This window comes from Macrotis lagotis, chromosome 8 (assembly GCF_037893015.1).
Source record: "Macrotis lagotis isolate mMagLag1 chromosome 8, bilby.v1.9.chrom.fasta, whole genome shotgun sequence".
Classification (NCBI taxonomy): domain Eukaryota; kingdom Metazoa; phylum Chordata; class Mammalia; order Peramelemorphia; family Peramelidae; genus Macrotis; species Macrotis lagotis.
Window position 1 is genome coordinate 46,324,727 of NC_133665.1, and position 11,315 is coordinate 46,336,041.

Consider the following 11,315-nt stretch of genomic DNA (forward strand, 5'->3'; position numbering starts at 1 on the left):
TTTAATTTAAAAAAATGTTTAATTTTACTTTATGAAATGAAACAAACAATTCCATAATATAAAATATTATGAATTAAAAAGTTTCTTGCACATAAAATTGTCAGTTCAGCTTGATATTTTAAATATATCATAATGCCATGTAAATTTCTTCTCTTTTTCTTCTGTCCCCAAGATATGGCTACCATTAGACACAAATAAGTAAATATACATATTTCTTTGAAATTCCATTTATCATACTTTTTACTTGTATGACTTTGGGAAAGTCACTTAATATTCTTAGATATCAGCTCCCTCATCTGTAAAACAAAAGGATTGTATTAACTGGCTTCTGATATCCTGATAACTTAGATCTATGAGCTAGGAAAGGAGATTAAAAAAAACAGAAGGGAAAATGATTTATGGATCAAGGTCATGCAGGAATTAGGAGCTAGGGATCAAGAGCACAAATAGAAAGTTTACCCTTAACAAGGAGAAGGGTCACTTCAATTTTTTGCATTTGGAATAGAAAAGATAATGAGTGAAGTTAAGTTCTGAGATCTGAAGGCTCACATGAGGGAGCTAATAATGAGAGTGGTTATCAGTTTTCTCAGTAAAGTCATTCATTCATTCATTCAACAATTATTTATTAAATATCTGCTATGTGCCAGACCCTAGACTAGTTGGAGGTGAGTTCATCTGCTGAGAGAGGGAGACAGGAGTGGAAATGGAGGCTTGAGAATAGGGGAGAAACTTTGAAACAGTCACTTTGAGGAATGTGATAGGGAATTAGACATGAATAAAAAGACTCTAGCATTGTGGTTAAGTAGAATGAACCTAGAGCAGACCCACTGAACATTTCTGTGACTTCTTCTATCAGCAATAGGCCTTGAGATTAGGGCCAGAGAGGCAGGTGGCAGGGCTAACTCTGTGTTGGGAAGAGCAGGTCAGTAATGACCGAACAAGGCAAAAAGAGATGCAACGGTTTAGGACATGACTTTGATGAAATGATTCTCTATGAGATATCAAGACATTTTTTGGAACAGGCCTTTCAGTTTCTCTAGGAATCACTTTCTTCATTTGTAAAACAAAGGGATTATACTAATTAACTCTGAGGTCCCTTCTAGCTCTAAATCTATAAAATTTATGAAGGATTGAAGGGGAGGAAAGTGAATCAAGAATGAAAGCAATATACTGAAAGAACAGAAAAGAAGGAGTAGCTAGGTGGCATGGAGCACCTGAGTTCAAATGCAACCTCAGACATTTAATAATTACCTCCTTGGACAAGTCACTTAACAGCATTGTTTTGCAAAAAAAAAAAAAAAAAAAAAAAGAGAGAGAGAACAGAAAAGAAATAGTGGGGTCTACAATGAGACTGAAGAGAAGGTTCAGGATGTTGATCATTAATATGAACATTAATATAATTACTTGATTGATTATATTAATATTTATATAGTGCTCAAATGTTTGTCAAGGACTTTACAAATATTTCACTTGATCCTCACAACAATATACAAATTACATTATATAAATAAGCTATAAATAAGATATTTTAGAAATATTGAACAGGTGATGAGGGTCTGCACTAGGATGGAGAGACAGAAATATATTGGAGAGATACTGTGAAGGTCAAAAGGACAAGATTTGGCAGATTGTTTGATGTACTGGTGGTGGTGGTGGGGTGAATGCCTAACTTTATATGGGAGTGGAGCATGGAAAAATAGAGATGAGGAAAGGGGAGAGTTGATGTGGATTGGAATAGCAATTAGGAGTAATAACAAGGTAGAAGGATTTTCACCTACATGGGCAGAAATTATGAATGACAGGGATTAAAGGAATAGGAGAAAGAGACATGATAAATCAATGTATAGGGGAAGTACCAAATATGGAGATATTTATTGAATAAATTGATCTTAAGGTTCTAATCTTCCCTTTGGAAAGTTTGCTTAGATAATTTATTTGGAGGATAGCTAAAAGTTATAATGGAAAGAAGGTGTTAAAGAAGGAATGGGTCTACTAGAGGAGTGAGGCTATTATAAGGACTCCTCCATCTCTCACCCCATCCTGTTCTAAAGTCTTTTTCATATCTGACATTCTATCTCGACAATATTCATTTATAGAGATTCAACATCTTGATCCTACTGAGGAAGAAATTAAATAGTAAGAGAGAAGGTCTTGGTGACTGATTTTAATTTTTTCTTCTATAGTCAAATGCTGTCATTGAGTCAGAGATCAAGGATTCTTAGTTCTTTGATACAATGATAGAGATAATAATAGAAAACTTTGAAGAGCTGGAATTGAGTGGTTGATTTTTATCCACAGTAATTATCATATTTCCCCATGTATGCATGTTTTCTCAAAAAATCTGGGGTCTAAAAACTGGGAGTATCTTATACAGTGGTTGTAGATTTTTTTAATTGCATTTCCTGCTTTTTCGTGCTTGATGTCTTTGTGTTCATTGCCTCACATTTGTTACTGGTATATTAAGTTACATTTTGCCATGTTCTGCCCAAAAATGGCTAAGAAAAGATTTTCGTCTACTGCTGAATTCAGGTTTAAAGTGATCCAGTTTGCAAGAGTGGATGGAGGGGGCGGCTAGGTGGCACAGTGGATAGAGCACCAGCCCTGGAGTCAGGAGTACCTGAGTTCAAATCCGGCATCAGACACTTAATAATTATCTAGCTGTGTGGCCTTGGGCAAGCCACTTAACCCCATTGCCTTGCAAAAATCTTAAAAAAAAAGAGTGAATGGAAATCATGCTGCTGAATGTCAAATTTGGTCCTCCTCCAAATGAGAAAACAATCTGATACTGGGTACAGGAAGAAGAAACCCTACTGAAAGCTCCCCAGCTGAAGAAGGCCATGAGAGGCAAGTCAGCCAAATTGCCTGATTTAGAGAGGGAACTGAAGAGATGGATTGAAGAGCAAAGGGCAGTTGGAATTCCTGTGTCTACAAAGATGGTTCAGCAGGAAGCAAGAAGAATTGTTGATGAAAAAGAAGTGACTAATTTCTTTTTCTTTTTTTATTCATTCATTCATTTATTGATTTTTTGAATTTTACAATTTTTTCCCTAATCTCACTTCCCTCCTCCCATCTTCCACAGAAGGCAGTCTGATTGTCTTTACATTGTTTCCATGCTATACATTGATCTAAGTTGAATGTGATGAGAGAGAAATCATATCCTTAAGGAAAAATAAAATATAGGAGATAGCAAAATTACACAATAAGATAACTTTTTTTAAAAAATTAAAGGTAATAGTCTTTGGTCTTTCTTTAAACTTCACAATTCTTTCTTTAGGTACAGATTGTGTTCTCCATTGCAGATATCTAAAATTGTCCCTGATTATTTTACTGATGAAATGAGCAAGTCCATTAAGATTGATCATCAACCCCATGTTGCTGTTATGGTTTACAAAGTTCTCTGGTTCTGCTCATCTCACTCAGCATCAGTTCATGCAAATCCTTCCAGGCTTCTCTGAGTTCCCATCCCTCCTGGTTTCTTTTTTTTTTAATGTATTTATTTATTCTTATTTTGTACAAATAATGGTTTTTTTATACATTAATAAAATATTCTTATTTAAGAGTAAACATAATACTTCCTCCCCCCCAAAAAAAATATAGACCCCATATGAGCGATAAAGTAAAGGGAAGAGAAAAAAATTAAAATTAAAACTAAAAAAATAATAATAGTAATAATTTTAGGTATGGCCAGGTGGTGCAGTGGACAGAGCACCGGCCCTGGAGCCAGGAGCACCCGAGCCCAAATCCGGCTCCATACACCCAACAATCACCCAGCTGTGTGACCCCATGCAAGCCACCCCAACCCCATTGCCCTGCAAAAACTAAAAAAAAAAAAGACCCAAAATAAAATAAAATAGTAATAGTAATAATAGTAGGGGTGGCTGGGTGACGGACAGAGAATTGGCTCTTGAGCCAGGAGCACCCAGGTCCAAATCCGGCCTCAGACACCCAATGATCACCCTGCTATGTAGCCCCAGGCAGCCCACCCAGCCCCATTTGCCCTGCACCCCCCCCAAATAATAATAATAACAAAAAATGTGCTTCAGTCTTTGTTCCAACACCAACACCTCTGTCGCGGGTGGATCACATTCTTTATGATAAGTCCATCATAAAAGTTACTTCCATATTTTTCCATCATTGCCATTGCTGATGGCAACTCCCTCCTTTCTTATTTCTCCACTACCATGTACTATATTTTCTCTCTCCTTTCACTCTGACTCTGCTGTAGGGTAGCTGAGTGGCGCAGAAGACAGATCCCTGGCCCTGGGGCCATGAGGCCCTGAGCCCCCATACCACCCCTTAGGCCCATCATCTACCTGGTCCTATGGTCCCGGACAGGCCAACCAATCCCAGCTCCTTGCAAGAAGTAAAAAACAAAATGTGTTATATCTGACCACTCTCCCCCCATGCTCCATCCTCTCCTCCATCATTCACATGCCCACCCCTTCCACTTGTCCCCCTTCTCTCCTTCTTACTCTGGATGCCTATACCCCATTGAGCATATATGCTTTTTCCTCTCTTAGCCACCTTTGATGAGAGTGAAGATTCCCTCATTTCCCCTTGCCTTCCCCCCTTTCATATCATTGCAATAGCTCATTGTAATAAAGAAAAATCTTATTATATGAAATATCTTAGCCTATTCCTCCTCTCCTTTTTCTTTTTCCCATTACATTTCCTTTTTATCTATTGACTCCATTTTTACACCACAATATATCTTCAAATTCAGTTTTCTCCTGTGCTTCATCTATAAAAGCTCCTTCTACCTGCTCTATTAGATGAAAAGGTTCATATGAGTATTATCAGTATCATTTTTCTATACAGGAATACATGCAGTTCATCATCATTAAGTCCCTTATATTTTCCTCTTCTCCTCCACTCTCTATGCTTCACCTGAGTCCTGTATCTGAAGATCAAACCTTCTGTTCAGCTCTGGCCATTCCAGCAGGAACATTTGAAATTTCCCTGGTTCATTGAAAGTCCATCTTTTTCCCTGGAAGAGGACATTCTGTTTTGCTGGGTAGTTGATTCTCGGTTACATTCTAATCTCTTTTGCCTTCTGGAATATTATATTCCAAGCCCTATGAGCCTTTAATGTAGTTGCTGCTAAGTCCTGTGTGATCCTGACTGCAGCTCCATGATATTTGAATTGTGTCCTTCTGGCTGCTTGTAATATTTTCTCTTTTACTTGGGAGTTCTGGAACTTGGCTACAATATTCTTGGGAGCTGTTTTTTTTTTTTTTGATCTCTTTCTTGAGGAGATCGGTGGATTCTCTCCATTTCTATTTTGCCCTCTGCTTCTAGGATATAAGTGCAATTTTCCTTTAGTAATTCTTTAAAAATGATGTCAAGGCTCTTTTCCTGATCATGACTTTCAGATATTCCAGTAATTTTTAAATTATCTTTCCTAAATCTGTTTTCCATATCAGTTGTTTTTTCAATGAGATGTTTCACATTTTCTTCTAAATTTTTATTCTTTTGGTGTTGAAGTATTGTGTCCTGATTTCTTGTAAAATCATCAATCTCCCTGAGTTCTATTCTTTGTCTGAAGGATTTGTTTTCCTCAGAGAGCTTTCTTATCTCCTTTTCCATCTGGCCAATTTTGCTTTTTAAAGCATTCTTCTCCTCAATAATTTTTTGAACTGTTTTATCCATTTGACTTATGCTGGTTTTTAGCATGTTATTTTCTTCAGCATTTTTTTGTATCTCCTTGACTAAGCTGCTGACTTCTTTTTTCATGTTTTTCCTGCATCTCTCTTTTCTTTTCTCAATTTTTCTTCTATCTCCCTCACTTGAATTTTTTTTAGGTTTTTGCAAAGCAAATGGGGTTAAGTGGCTTGCCCAAGGCCACACAGCTAGGTAATTATTAAGTGTCTGAGACCGGATTTGAACCCAGGTACTCCTGACTCCAGGGTCGGTGCTTTATCCACTACGCCACCTAGCTGCCCCCTTCACTTGATTTTCAAAGTCTTTTTTGACCTCTGTCATAGCCTGAGTCCAATTTCTGTTTTTCTTGGAGTCTTTAGATACAGGAGCTTATACTTCCTCATCTTCAGATTGAGTGTTTTAATCCTTCTTGGGATCACAGGTAAAGTATTTCTCAATGGTGTTCCTCTTTTTTTCTCTGCTTACTCATTTCTCCAGCTTGTGCCTGGTTTTGGGGTGCTTCCTGAGCTTTTGAGTATTAGTGGGACACACCCCCCACAAGGATCTCAGTGTGTGAGGCTTCCCTTCTTGTCTGTGAATGACCATAAGCGCACCCCTCTGCCACGGGGCTGAGGTGGGGAGGGGCCTAGACTGGGATCAGGATCTGAATGTGGTCAGAATCCCAGAGTCTTGTTCCAGGGATAGAGGACAGAGCTTGGCAGTCTTTCTCCACCCCCCTCCCTAGGCTCAGCACTCATGCCCTGGGGGCTCCTGCTTACCTGCTCTGCCTGCTTCTGGTTTTTGGATCTGGGCTGCCACGTGCCCTGAGGGCTGGGCTTCACCTGCTTGCTCTAGCAGAGGTCCCCAGCTGATCCCCCAAGTTGTGCTTGGTGCTACCCAGGCTGTAAATCAGGAAAGTCCCTGGCTGCTGTGAGCTGGGGCTTCCAGTGCCCTGGGGTTGCCTCCAGGAGGCTGAAGTTCCTTCACTCTGGTGGTCGCCCTTCTGGTAGGCCACCCCCTGACCCCGTGGAGCCGAACCTTTCCGTTCTTTTCCAGGTTACCTTGGGTTGGAGAACTGCCTCACTGGGTCCCTCTGTGGATTTTGTCTCTCAAAAATGTAGTTAGAGTTCTTAGCTTATAAGTCTTAAGAGAGCACCTAAGAGATGATACTTTCTTGTTGCCATCTTGGCTCTGCCCCCAAGTCACTAATTTTAAAGGAGGACACAAGTAGTGTTTCAGATTCATGAAACAGAATGGACTAAGCATGTGTCCACACCCCAGACTTGACCAAAAGTTGCCTGAAGCTATGAATTTCATGATGAATAAAATTTTCATTCAATAATTTTATATAATACAGTTTTTTTTTCAAATTTCAGATTACAAAATTAAGGTGCATCTTATACATGGGGAAATACAGTATGGTCGAAGCAGCCCATTCAGGAGAATAGGGAGCCAGTTTGTCTGCTTCCCCCTTGACTAAACCTAAAATTTCCTTCACCATACAATGCTACTGCCTCTTCTACAGGTCATCAGTCTCTGCCAGGAGGAAATGACTTTTGGTTTAAATTTAATGTCTAATAAAGGGGTGAGACCCTAGACCTAGAATAAATCTTGTCAGACCAGGAAATAATCTTGGAACATAGAATGTCAGAGTTAGAAGGAGAACTTTAGAACAAAAAAAATTAGAGCTGGAAGGCCTTTTAGTCTATAGGAAATAAAATATATTGAAGCTAGACCTTAAAAATCTTTTAATCCAATATCATCATTTACAGAAGAAATTGAGTTTCAGAGAGAAAGTTATTTTGTGACTCAAGGTCACAAAGCTAATTAAGGTGTTAGTCTGAAGTAGATGTCTCACTATCTGATTTAGATCTTTTATTACTGATCAATCAGACTGCAGTTAAGAAATGTTAAGAACAGTGCTGTAAAAGAAAAAGCTCTGGCCTGGAATCAGGAGATGTGGGTCCAACTCTGCTATGAATCAACTCTGTAACTTTAGGCAAATCAGTTTCCTTCTTGGTTCTCAGTTTTCTAACCTGTAAAATGAAACTTGCCTAGTTCAGTTTTGACATTCTAAATGAAAAGTCCCAGAAAGATGTTTCAATTATCAGAACTGGGATGAGCCAATTTGTTGGAACAGTAAGAAATCGATTTTTTTTGTTCCAAAGTCGAATAACAAATGTTCTGTTGGAGCAAGGTCAATAGAATCAAACATGAGCTCTTGCAATTGGAAGAAATCTTTGAGATAAACTAATCCAAATGCTGGGCCTGTGCAGAAATTCCCTTCAATAATGTTCCTTAGAGGTAGTCATTCTTGACTTGAAAACTTCTTCTGTGGCAGCTTGGTAGTGCAGGAATTGGAGCACTGGACCCTGGAGTTAGGAGGTTCAAATCCAATCTCACATATTTACTAGCTATGTGACACTGGGCAAGTCATTTAACTCGATTGTCTCCAAAAAAGAAAAAAAAAAGAAAAAGAAAATTTCTACTGTTTTAAAGACATCATGGCACAATATAAGGAGCACTAGATTTAGACTTAAGTTCAAATCCTATGTAGTATATTAACATGAACAGTTACTTCTGTCTCTTTTTTTAAAAAAATTATATTTTATGCTGCACTAAAGAGCATTTCCAGATATATATATATATCAGAACACAAAAGAAGATTGTATATAAAACCATGTAAATTCCAGATATTATGTTCAAAACTCTCCTGTTTTAATCTGTTTTCCCAATTTTTCTGTTTATCTGCATTTCCTTATGAATTTCCTTCTGTTCTCTTCTGTGCATTAAAAAATTTTCTTTGGTCATATTTTATTTGACATCAATTTCTAACCCCATTTTCCCATCCTATCCCCAATTTAAAAACTGAGAGAAAAAACTCTTGTAATAAATATGTATAATCAACAATGTCCATTGGCACTGAGGTATGACTGACACATGAACTTCACACACACACATATACAGACTTGCATACACAAAATTGGATATAGAAATATATTCCACTTGGAAACTAGAAAATGGAAGAAGGAATAAGAGAGAATAAGGGGGAGGGTGTTAACAAAGAAATTAATCCTAGGCAGAACAAATTCTAAATGAGAAGGGTAGATTGAAAAGAAGAATCTAAAAGGAAAGAAAGGATAAGGATCTTTCATTGAGCATTGTATGAGTGAAAGAGAAGAAGCGAGGGAACAGGAACAGATCACATTCAATCTAGAGCTTGGTGCAGAGTATACCTGTCTTTATAAAGAGTGTTCAGAAAAATCTTATTAAAAAGACTGACCATGATTCTAGGGGAATCATAACAAAACATAATACTTACCACTAAAGGAGAGGTGATCAACTCATAGGAAAGACTAAGACATGTGGGAATTTCTTCTGTTTGATTGGGCATATTTATTGCAATGATCTTCTTTTTCTTTTCTTTTTTCCACTGGGGAAGAAGAGGTGGTAGGAGGATAATGTGGATTTCCATCAATTGAAAATATAAATATTTTAAAGGAATATGTAGGTCAAAAGCACTTTTTATAAGAAAGCAAATGATTAACTGGAAATAAACTTTGCAAAAAGTTTTTTGATAAAATTCTATTTCCAAGTTACATAAGCAATTTTTTCAAATTGATAATCTAAAATATCAGTAGTCATATAAAATGGTCCAAATTACTAAGGAAATATGCTAGAGAAATTCAAATTAAAGCAACTTTGAGACTCTATCTCACGTCTCTTAGATGAGCTATGTTGGTCAAAAAGTGAAAATAACAGATATTAGGGCTACAGGAAAATAGTCACTTGAATGCACCATTTTGGAAGATGTGAATTGGTCTAGTCATTCTGGAGAACAATCTGAAATTGTGCTCCCCGAGTTACTAAATTGAGCATGTCCTTTAACACAGTGATATCATGACTAGCCCTACTCCCCAAAGAAATTAAAGAGAAAAAAAGACTCATATGCACAAAATTATTTACAGCAGCTCTTTTTAGAGTGGCAAAGAACTGGAAATTAAGGTGATGGAGTGAAGTATCAATCCAGGAGTGACTGAAAACTATGTGTTATATAAATATAATGAAATATCATTTAGTCACAAGAATTAATAAAAGGGATGATTTCAGAGACATCTGGAAAAATTTGCCTGAATTAATTTAGAGCAAAGTGAGCAGAACCAAACCTGGAAGATAATTTATATAATTACAACAACATTGTGGAGATAAATAACTTTAAAAATCTTAGGAATTCTGATCAATGCAATGATGGACTCAGGATACAGAATAAAGCATATTTTCAGACAGGGCCAGTGTCAGAATTTTTTTTTTTTGTGGAATCATAAATATTTCTTACAGGGGTTTTTCATTTTACTTTTCCATGGGATAGAGTTTCAGGATAGAAAATAAATGCTTGTTAATTGGAAATAAAGAAAATTTTGTAAGTATATTGTATTTACATACTGTCTTGCCTTTTAGAATGTAAACTTCTTTTTTTTTAGGGTTTTTTTTTTTTTTTTTGCAAGGCAGATGGGGTTAAGTGGCTTGCCCAAGGCCACACAGCTAGGTAATTATTAAGTGTCTGAGATGGGATTTGAACCCAGGTACTCCTGACTCCAGAGCTGGTGCTTTCTCCACTGCACCACCTAGCCGCCCCAAGAATGTAAACTTTAAAAGCAGGGATTGGTTTTTTGGTTTTATTTTTTGCCATTTTTGGTATCCCTGGAGCTCAGCATAGTATCTGGTACATACTAAGTGCTAAAGATATGGTTGAAGGTTTTTGTTTTTATTGATTACAATGGCAAGTAAAGAAAAGACAGATTTTGCTTCAACATAAGAAAACTTCCTAAATATCAGAGATTGGTCACAAAATGGAACAGTTAATCATAGAAGACAGTGAATTTTTCTATCCCTGAAGATCTTAAAATAAAATCTGAATGAGTGTTATAGAGGGAATTCGTGCTTCAGATGCAATGACCCTTGGTAGCCTCTGGCTCAATTCAAAATTTTTTAAGAGATGTTGTGACTTTCTCAGACACTTTTCTGCTTTTCTTCGGTCACCCATTGTACTGGGGGTGGGGGCAGGGGGAGGGGGAGGAGGAGTAACTTTCATTGCTAGTAGGTGTGGAAATCTCTTTTTCATAAATCAGGAGGCATTGTGGTTTAAACTAAGAAGTCATGAGCTCAAATCTTAGCTTTACTATTTGTACTAAAGAATATGGAGACTAAGTTCAGCCTATTGGCCCCAAAAGAAATACAAATAGTCCTCCACCCTGAGCAGATAAAAACAGAGTAGAGGAGTTGTTAAGCTGGCCCCCTTCTGCCTAGCTTCCATTTCCTCTCAAGGGACCAGTACTTGCAAATGTAGTCCAGATCAAAATCTTATTAGTAATTTTCTTTATTTTTTTCTCTAATGGAAATAGTAAAGCATCACTTCCATCAGAGTTAGAACTAGATAGAAAACCCTCTCCCTCTCTTTTGTTTTCCTTTTCCTCCTTCCTATTCTTTCTCTCTCCCCTCCCTCTTTTCCACATCTCCCTTTTTCTCTCTCTTTCCTTTCTCACTTATTTCATTTCCCTTTTTCTCATTAACTCCCTTCCCCTTCCTCCCATCAGCCTTTCTTTCTCTCCTTAGTAGCATTATAGGAAGAGGCACAGGGGACAGCACCCAAATAGTTACCAGAACATTAAAGAAAA